Below are 11194 nucleotides of genomic sequence, written 5' to 3'. Positions count from 1 at the left end.
ATTATGGTACAGTAATAGAGTATTATTGTGTAATTAATAATAATAATAATAATTTTATATTTTTTTTACGGAAGACTGTTATGTCTGACGAAAAAATTTTGAGAATTGATTAATTTTTTTAGAACTAAAATGTCCGCTTTTAAAATTCTTCAGGACTAATCTGGATAATTATTTTGCCTGAAAATGAACTGGAGACTAATTTGTCAGCCAAAATAAAACTTTGGGATCTATATATTAATTTTTCGTAAAAATTAAAATATCTACTTTTAAAATCTTTAAAAACTGATTTAGATCATTATTCTATATTTTATACTAAATATAATATAAAAATTTAATTTAATTCTTATTTTTTAATTTTTATCTTTCAATTCTAATGTCTTAAACTTATATATTTGTATAGAAGAACTTAATTTAATTTCTATAAAAAATATAAAAACTTATATATTTGCGTAAAATATATAATAACTAATTTAATAATTAATTTTTAATATATATACATAATATTTTTTATAAATATATTATGACTAATTCAATAACTAATTTTTAATATATATAATTTCAGTAACTTCTAACCTAATTTCTATACTTTCTATATTTCTATAAAATATATTTTTCTAAAGGGCTACACTAACTTTTGATCTCATTTCTAAAGTAACTTTTTTTAAAAAGAATTTCTAAAGTAATTTTGACACGTATGTGAGCAGTGATAACCTTTAGAATGCGTTTATTAAAAAAGTCTGACAAATGATTTCAATGTGATAACTATTTGATGTTAAATTTATAACCTTTTTTTCTTTTCTGCAAAAGCAACTTTTTCGAAAGAAATGGGATGATGTTCCTTAAAGGGGAATATTAAATAGAACAGACAATATTCATGGTTAAGAATAAGAATAAAAAAAAAATAGTCGGAGAGAGTTTATGGATTTAACTTAACCTAGGTATTTATAGAGCAATAAATTATTTTTATATCCAAAACATATTAGAAAAAAAGGAAAATCTACGAGAAAAAAAAAAATCATTATATAAATGAGAAAAGCCTCCAAAATTCCATCCCCAATATAAACTAGATTATCAAATTATTAAAAATATTGATATTTGTTATGCAAATTTTTAGTAAATTTGGATTGGTTCAATATCTAATAATTTGAAAATGAAACCTTTTTTTTTTATGAGTATCAGTTTCGAGTTATACGTAAATCAAAAAATCCTAATTTTGGATAAACTAAAGAAGAGAAGAAAATATTCGAAATGTAAATGGAATTTAAATAACTTGAAATCTAAATTATAGAACAAAATAAATGACTTGAAATTAAATCAAAACAATAAAATATCTTTAACAAAGGTCAAAGGACTTTAAATTCAAAAGACAATACAAAAAATGCTAAAGAAAAAATAAAGACTTTGCAAAAAAATAAATTTGTAGAAAGGGAAAAATTACAAGAAATTTAAAGAAATTTAAAAGGCATGGAAAGGATCTTACAGAAAAGAAAAACTCTTTGCAACTCAGAAAATCGCTGGAGATGTGAGCGTGCGAGAGTGTTTTCTGAAACCAAATTTCAACCTCTATTCCTTCCATTCTTCAACTATTTATAAGAGTCCTTGACCAATCAAACTTTAACATATCTTCCATGTGTAAAAATTATTTAATAACTGTTCTCGCATTTTTGGATGATCCTGTAACTGCTCTGCTACCAGTTATCTTCACCTATTAGCCTTCTTGCCATTTCGATTACTTCATTATTCTTCGATGAGTTAAATCGATCGAATCCATCTTTCTTATCGATAAACGCTTCTCGATGAGCTTCACAATCTTCGAAGGTACCAATAGAGTCTCAAACTCGATTATTAAAACTTGTTTAATTTTGACTAACAAATTATTCCCTCAGAATTGACGCGTTCATCGCAATCAAACTGGGAATAAAACGCTCAATCTTGTCTGAACAAGACTCTTTAAATGTCATAATCAATTAATTAATTTAAACAAAGTCCATTAACTATCCATATCTCTATAAATCCAACAATTACGTCTACTATAACACGTTTTTTCATTAATTACCGTTTCTCTCTCCTTTAATTTTACCTTCCCAAAGAAATTTTCTTTTTTTAAATTTGAACCACAAAAACCCTTCACTTCCAACAAAGAAAAATTCCATTTTTTCTTTTTCCGTTCTTTTCAACAACACCTTCTTAACAACGACAACAGTAACTTTCTCAACTTTCTGGTTCTTTCACCTACTCTTCTCCTCATTTTATTCAATGACTGTTCCATTTCCAACGTCATCTTTCTTCTTCTCTTATTTTATTTTCTTTTCTGTAACAATGGCTTCATTCAAAACTCTAGAAACTTTGTCATAAAAAAGTAAAGGGAAAGAAATTTTCACTGACACTTTTGAACAACCTGATTTGAAAATCCTCTATCGAATTACGAATATTGTTGTTGAGGATCCATCCAATACAACAAATGACATGAAAATCTTTTTTCCTTCTCTGTTGAGAACAATGTGCATTGTTCGTCAATCCTTAAAACATCTTAGACCAAGCCAAAAAATCTCCTACTATTTTGCTAGTGTCGAAGGAGAGAACTTACTTATTAAAAAAAATATCTTTTTATAGCACCCTTCATCAATAATAAAAAAACCTTTCTGGAACAATCCTAAGATTTCTTTTAAAAATTTCAGCTTCTTCACTTAGTATCAAAGGGTTGAATCTGTCAAAGGTGAAGTCTAGAAACTTCAAAGCTTTCACGATCTCCTTCGAATTTTCCATTTCCCGCCAATCACACATCATTTGATGATTGAGACTGCACTATATTTTTGGAACAAAATCACAAATAACTTTCATCTTCCATATGGAATGGTTAGCCCCACACTTTTCGATGTGGCAGTTATCACTGGGCTTTTGATGGGCAACTCTATAGCCACGTTCGATATGAATCCCAATAAAAAATACAACATTATCGAAAAAAACTCTTATGAAAAATTTATCAAACATAATATGGGAAAAGAAAATAGCCTTGTCACAGAAGATGAATGTGTAGATTTTTTGTATTATTGGCTAAACGCTGTTATTTTTTGCTAGAAGAGTGTCTCGATGCAAAAGTTATTCATCCCATTGGCCGCTTTACTTCATGAAGGGCATACATTCAATTTGGCCAAATTGCTTCTTGGCAACCTCTTGACGAGTTGGGGCAAATGGTGGATAGTCTTTGAAAAAAGACTTCGATTAGTGCAGGGGGCCCTTTGGCTACTACAGCTCTTGCTAAATGTTGTCTTCAAAAAATACATGAAATAAGGGAGAATTATAAGTTTACAACTTCAGATAAATAGAGTATCGAAGGTTTTCGACAGATCATCTTACAATCAGATTTCAAAAACGCACGTTTAATTGATGAGCTCTTCTGGGAAGCTTTCTCAAAATTTCACTCATGCCAGAATTTTCGAAATGAAGATCTAATACTTGCCCCTTTTGTGGATCGAATGTGTGGACCATAATGGTTTCAACGTCATATTTTTTCGGACGGCGATAGCCATGGTTCAAATAATATGACCTGGTCCAATTTTCTTGCCATTCAGATATTTCCAATGAAAATTCCTCAATACAAAATGAAACAATTCAAGGTAACCCTTCATGCCCCACATTATGTTGCCAGACAATTGGATTTTTCACAAACCATTCCAACTCCTTTTCCCAAAAAAAAAAATCCCAACTCTCTGTCATGTTACCTTCAATTCAAAAGAAGACATTAAGAAATGTCTTGATCTCAGTGATAAAATTCGAAGCCACTACTCCCCACTATCCTTTATTCATAGTAATTTCGTTATCAAGTCTTTCACCGAGTGGTGGGACAGCTATTATTCTCGATATAATCGCTCTATGGATGATGTTATGAAGAGGTCGATAAAAACCTTTCCTAGTACTTCTGAAGTACTCCCTCTAAAAGCTCCGAAAAGAAAAGCGGAAACATCGAGACAACATAAACAAAAAATGTAGAAAACTTCCACCACAGTTTTAACGGCAAGAAAGGTAAAACTTAAATCTTTTAGTTTTTTATATTTTAAGGTCCTTACCTTAAATCTCTTTCTTCATCATAGAAAGAATCTTCTACTGAAGAATCATCTGATAAAAGTGCCAAACTTTCTCCAGAGTAGACTTCCTCTCATTCGAATGATTCCTCTTCTGCTTCTAGCAGTTCTGAATCGAGTAGCACGTCGAGAAGCTCGACTCGCTCCCAACATTCTGAACCCGAAAAGCCGCAAAGGTACATTACATTACGGTTAGTATGGTAACAAACTTATTGATTGATTCTTTAATAATTTTCTTCTTTTCTTTAATATGCAAAGATTAATGCACCCTTTCAACAACCTCATTCCACCTCAATGGCAAAGGTTACCTCTGGTAGAGAAGGGGAGCGACCTTCGAGCTCATCACCCGATGGTAATGTAATCTTTTACTATTTATCAACCACTCAAGAGACGCAACAACCTGATAAGCAAGTAACCAAAGAAATTCCCCCCGATGTAGATATCGATCAACCAGTTATAAAAAAGCATACCTCAAAAGAGTCGAATCAAGAAAAATTCCCACAAATAGAATACACCATCTTCTCCTTAAATCGATGTCAATCTCACTGTTTCCTCTTCTCCTTCGAAAGAAGATAACCCACTAGTAAAGACTATTGATGAAAAGGAACGCCTTCCTCTAGGTTCTCCAAGTGTCAAATTTTACCGAATTCAATTAGTCAACCTGGGCAAACTTCGAATCAAACTCCTAAAACCCAAGAAACTCCTCTAACCACTATTTCCAATCCACCAGAGGCTGATTTAGCTGAACTCCTTGGTGCCATATCCAAAATCTCTCATAATACGGATATGCCAACTTCAATTTTAACCACGGAATAGTTATCGGAACAAGAGCTCCTAAAAGAACTGACTCCTCGTGCTATCAAAAAGGTGTCTGCCCTTCTTAGCCTCCTAAGGCATACCATCGATGAGTGGGTAAACCGAGATGACTTGAATGAAATTTTTTCAGATATGTTGTGTGCCACTCTCGAATATCAAGTCCCACTCAACTTTTCCAGAGTAGTGAAGAAATTCGAGAAAATTACTAATAACATCTTCATCTCCCATAACAAAATGAATGAAGTGATGAAAGCGATGGTAGTCATCGAAATAGAATTCACAAAGCCTGACACTTCTTATAAGTCAACACAAAAGACTTATAAAGAATTTGAAGTTAGTGTTGCTCATGCTACCAGTACACGAACTCGATTAGCTCAGCGCAAGGAAGAACTTGAAAAAGAACTTGCCCTAATCCATGAGGAGGAAACTTAATTATAAAGGCCTTACTTAAAAGTTAAAAAGAGGAAACAAGATCTTTTTCAAACCCTTTGTGAAATGGAAAACAATATGGCTGACATCGGGAGAAAGTATGAGAAACTGCAACTCAAAGAGCATGATGAAATCAATGTGTACTATAACACCCTACCACACAGAATATTATGCTTAAGTCATAAGACAAAGGTGATGAGGTATTACGACCTCTAAAAGTAAAATTATATATATATATATATATATATATATATATATATATATAATATAGCTGAAAGGAATTTTATAACGAGGAGCTTTTGAAGGAAAGTTTAAAACAAAAATCGTAACATTCACGTAAATGGAAAACTTACGTACGAAAAAACGTAAGATATATATATATATATATATATATATATATATATATATATAGGAAGTGCCAAAAGATACAAAATATTCAAGCTCCAAGCTCAACCTGCAAAGTCAAGGTTGGCCGGAGAATATTTACATAACTATACATAACCCAAAATATCTCAAAACGGATAAAACAACAACCTGTTTCTCCACATCGACCTTTAAGAAGGACAAAATAAAGTTAAATATACAGAGGAGAATCTAAATACAGAATAATAAACATATGAACTCAAAATACAGAGTTCCAAGATATAACACTTCACTTGCAGAATGAACTTCAGACGCTTACCGAGGTGCCTCTCGACATGCGTCTGAAAAATAACAATATCGATAGGATGAGAACTGGGGGTTCTCAATATGGTTAAGGTGCCCACATATATAATAAATAAGGTCTCAGGAAAGCCAGAGGCAATCCTAAAACGCCGACACTCATATTATAAAACTTAAAGGAATAAACTGAACCATAAATTTGGTAAAACTCTCTAAGGTACCCAAGTCACAGTATAACTCTAACCTTGCGGTTTACTTTCTGTCTCTAACCCTTGCTTTTACTTTCGCCTAACATAATATTCTATACATTTTACCGCTTACTAATAAATCATTGTTAACCAACCCTTACCACTGATCCAACCAGTCATGGCTTGTGGCCCAAATCAAACCAACTCAGCCTCCGACCCAAATAAACTCAACCCGGTCTCCGGCCCATTTCAAAACAAATCATCATTATTATTAGTCCACCACCAAAGTACTCAAAACAGAAAGACAATCACAGACACAAGTAAATACAAGGCAAACATATTTAAAGAACAGTTACAACAAGTATCACAATTACCAGTTAAACAGAATTTATCAGATAGGCAAACCAAAATAATTATGCACACTGGTGTGCGAAATTGTGATCACTACTTTTCACAACTCAAATAATCCCTAGTAATGGCCCCAAGAACTTGGTGCTCAATACCATGGCATAAACACAACTTTGCACAACTAACCAGCAAGTGCACTGGGTCGTCCAAGTAATAAACCTTACGCGAGTAAGGGTCGATCCCACGGAGATTGTTGGTATGAAGCAAGCTATGGTCACCTTGTAAATCTTAGTCAGGCAGACTCAAATGGGTATAGTGATATACGAATGAAGCATAAAGATAAGGATAGAGGTACTTATGTAATTCATTGGTAGGAACTTCAGATAAGCGTATGAAGATGCCTTCCCTTCCGTCTCTCTGCTTTCCTACTGTCTTCATCCAATCCTTCTTACTCCTTTCCATGGCAAGCTTATGCAAGGGTTTCACCGTTGTCAGTGGCTACCTCCCATCCTCTCAGTGAAAATGTTCCTATGCTCTGTCACAGCATATGGCTAATCAGCTGTCGGTTCTCGGTCAGGCCGGAATAGAATCCAGTGATTCTTTTGCGTCTGTCACTAACGCCCCGCCTGCTAGGAGTTTGAAGCACGTCACAGTCATTCAATCATTGAATCCTACTCAGAATACCACAGACAAGGTTAGACCTTCCGGATTCTCTTGAATGCCGCCATCAGTTCTCGCCTATACCACGAAGACTCTGATCTCACGGAATGGCTGGCTCGTTTGTCAGGTGAGCACTCGGTTGTCAGGCGATCAACCATGCATCGTGTATCAGGAATCCAAGAGATAAACACTAGAGCCTTGTTTGCTTGTAGAACAGAAGTGGTTGTCAGTCACTTTGTTCATAAGTGAGAATGATGATGAGTGTCACGGATCATCACATTCATCAAGTTGAAGAACAAGTGATATCTTGGACAAAGAACAAGCGGAATTGAATAGAAGAACAATAGTAATTGCATTAATACTCGAGGTACAGCAGAGCTCCACACCTTAATCTATGGTGTGTAGAAACTCCACCGTTGAAAATACATAAGAACAAGGTCTAGGCATGGCCGAATGGCCAGCCTCCCAAAGTGAGTTCAATCATAAAAACATGATCAAAAGCTGATCTAGAGATCTAAAGTGATCAAAAGATTTCTAATACAATAGCAAAAGGTCCTACTTATAGAAAACTAGTAGCCTAGGGTGTACAGAGATGAGTAAATGACATAAAAATCCACTTCCGGGCCCACTTGGTGTGTGCTTGGGCTGAGCAATGAAGCAATTTCGTGTAGAGACTCTTCTTGGAGTTAAATGCCAGCTTTTATGCCAGTTTGGGCGTTTAACTCCCATTTAGGTGCCAGTTCCGGCGTTTAACGCTGGAATTTCTGAGGGTGACTTTGAACGCCAGTTTGGGCCATCAAATCTTGGGAAAAGTATGGACTATCATATATTGCTGGAAAGCCCAGGATGTCTACTTTCCAACGCCGTTGAGAGCGCGCCAATTGGGCTTCTGTAGCTCCAGAAAATCCACTTCGAGTGCAGGGAGGTCAGAATCCAACAGCATCTGCAGTCCTTTTCAGTCTCTGGATCAGATTTTTGCTCAGGTCCCTCAATTTCAGCCAGAAAATACCTGAAATCACAGAAAAACACACAAACTCATAGTAAAGTCCAGAAAAGTGAATTTTAACTAAAAACTAATAAAAATATACTAAGAACTTAACTAAAACTACTAAAAACATACTAAAAACAATGCCAAAAAGGGTACAAATTATCCGCTCATCACACACCCAAACAAAGCAAACAAATGCAACATGATACATGCCTGTCTGACTGGGCGTGCGCTCATGTGTCGGTTAAATTGCCAGAACCCGACACATCTGGTAGCTAACCCAGACATTTGTCTCTATGTTGCGCATTCCCAGGTGGAACTTTAACGAAGAAGAGTGCCTTTCCACCTTCTTCTGAAGGTTTCACAAAGGAGAGTGCCTTTCCACGTTGAAGGAGTGTCTCTTTCCACCTTGCAATTAGAGAAGAATGTGGGAAAAACAATATGAAGGAGAGTGCCTTTCCACCTTCTCCACATCCCCATCATTACAAGAGAGGAAATCCTTCGTCCTCAACTTGCCATCCGAACACATTTTCAAGTTAACACGCAAGCGGGTTCGCACCCAGACCTTGCCATCTCGACCATTTTAGCCATACTCAGTCACCTCTAATCTCAACATTCACCCCTCAACTCAGTCACATCACAAGTCAAACCTTACCATTCTCAATTCATTAATCATATATCATTACCAATTTTATACTTTCCCAACCCTAATTTATCCTTCCAAACCTTTCTTCACATCCAAGTAACCTCCCTTTTCATAGCTTAATCTCGTCACTACACTTAAAACTAATCCTTATAGTCTAAAAGAGTGAAAATAGAGGTTTAGAGATTCAAAATTATGTTTTAAAATACAAAATTCACTTCGCTGATTACAGGGATCACGTGTACGCGTGGCCCACGCGTACGCATGGACCATGCATACGCGTGAGTGAACTTTTTCCTACTCGCGTACGCAAGCGCCTTGCTCGCGTACACGAGATGCCCAACCTAAAAAGGTTGGTCACGTTGTGTGCAGTGGTCGCGTATGCAAGATCTACAGATTGGCAAAAGTGTTGAATGATGCAGAATTTTCAACTTTGCACTCCAAACTTCTGATGCACATAATTTTCTCGTTTTAAAATATTTTCCATTCATTCTTCAAACGGCATAAATTTCACGGGCCAAATTTAAAACAATTTGGGGGTTTGGAAGCCGAGTTATGCCTTGTCAAAGTTCAGTCAAAAACCAAGTTTTCACCAAAGACTTCTAAACCTCATTTTCACCAATTTTCTTTATCAAAAATCAAAGTTCTATATTTCAAAATGACTCCAAATACACCCAACACAGCTCTATATTTAATCACAACCAACCATGCCTCAATTTTAAACCATTTCATTCCACGAGTTCTCAATTATGCAAACACAATTATCAATTTATCAACATTCATATGTTCACATTCATAATCTTCATCCATTAGCATCAAATTCATCATTCATCTATCTATTTTACCAACACCAACCACATTCACATCAATGAATTATCAATCTAACCATACCTCATCATTTTAACTTACGTTAACAACTAAAATCAATAAACATGCTCCAAACACATATTCAACTTATCCTATAGTCATCTAGCCTAAGTTTTCACGATACCGTACATGTTATATACGAGAAACCAAAACCATACCTTGGCCAATTTTTCGAAACCCAAAACACCTCAAGCGTTCTCGCACCACAAGTTTCCAAGATTCCAAAACCTCACCAATGAATTTCGGCCTCTGAAACTTGACCTCAAGCTTCCAAATCCTCAAATTGGCTCCATCCAACACTCAATTTCAATCTATTATCATAATTACCACTATAATCAAAATAGAGCTCACTAATTTAACATATATACTAAGGGTTTGAGGGTGCTTACCTGACCCACAGTTCAAACGAGCTAAACCCGACAATACCCGCAAGTTAACTCAAACCGAAACACCGAAATCATGCAAAATTTAACATAATTTCACATTAAATTTCGAAATTGGAGAAGAGAAAATTGAAAAGAAAACATGGCTTCCTTGTCTAATTAAATTCTGCTTTGTAAAGCTCAATACTGCGGTCGCGTGGCCGAAAACGGTGCGGCGATCGGAGCTCTGGATCAAAAGTTGTGGTGAATTAAATCTTGGAGCAAGGGTTTGCAACGTCCCCCCTCCCCCCCCCCCCACCCCACCCCACCCCACCCCCGACCTTCTCCATTGTTTCAGCATGCTTCCTTATTCATATGGGAAGAAGAAGGCTGAATGTTATATTTAAGGGTGAGTGGGTTGGGCCTTGGGCCCAATACGGGCCCGATTTTCCCAGTTTGACCCGTTCGGCCCAATCTTAGGCTAAATTCTTTGAAATTAGTGTCAAAATACATGTTTTAATTAATTCTACCTCATTAAACCATAAAATTATATTTTCTACTTTATTTGTTTAATAATTAATTTATTGACTAATTATTTACTAATTTTGAAGGTTTTACATGTACACTTCTTATGACAAAGAAAGGGTGTGTCTTCAATTTAAATTAAAGGAGTTATTAGAGCCTTATCTTTGAAGACTTGGAATGCCAAGTATTTGTTGTTTGTTTTTTTTAGACATAGTACTTCTAAAACTATCCTCTTGTTATTTATATTTCTTTACCTATATTAAACATTATTCTCCTAACATTAATACTGCTTTAAATACTTCCCATTAACTGATTTGACCTTGACGCCAGAATCAAAATTCTTAATTCGATATGCCTTTCCAGAATATAAGTCAATTACCTGAAAAGAATCTTCTCAATTGTGGGACCATTTATCATAGAATCTTGACTTTTTCTCTATTGATAAAATAACCTTAAAAACTAATTCACCCACTTCTTTACTCATCGATTATAAATACGGACAGCATTCTCCTTTTGATGAATAAGATTTTCAAGTTCTAAAATATGTTCATTATCCAAATTATTTAATTCATCAAACATTGCATTCCAATAATCCTCAATCGGCAACTCATTTTGTCTCATTA

General features: G+C 35.0%; 1 long non-coding RNA gene across 2 annotated transcripts; it reads left to right on the top strand.

Annotated features, from left to right (window-relative positions):
• The first annotated feature begins 3673 nt into the window (after positions 1 to 3673).
• LOC130954898 (uncharacterized) lies at positions 3674 to 10849 on the top strand. 2 transcript variants are annotated; one of them, XR_009076475.1, is made up of 4 exons: positions 3674 to 4023; positions 4144 to 4258; positions 4341 to 4434; positions 10658 to 10849. It is a non-coding gene; the product is annotated as an uncharacterized LOC130954898 (long non-coding RNA). The 2 variants fall into 2 exon arrangements; XR_009076474.1 differs by having other exon boundaries at positions 4092 to 4258.
• The last annotated feature ends 345 nt before the right edge of the window (positions 10850 to 11194 follow it).

The sequence above is a fragment of the Arachis stenosperma genome, chromosome 10 (assembly GCF_014773155.1).
Source record: "Arachis stenosperma cultivar V10309 chromosome 10, arast.V10309.gnm1.PFL2, whole genome shotgun sequence".
NCBI classification, from domain to species: Eukaryota; Viridiplantae; Streptophyta; class Magnoliopsida; order Fabales; family Fabaceae; genus Arachis; species Arachis stenosperma.
The sequence above is the reverse complement of the archived record's forward strand: the minus strand, read 5'-3'. Positions and strand labels throughout refer to the sequence as shown.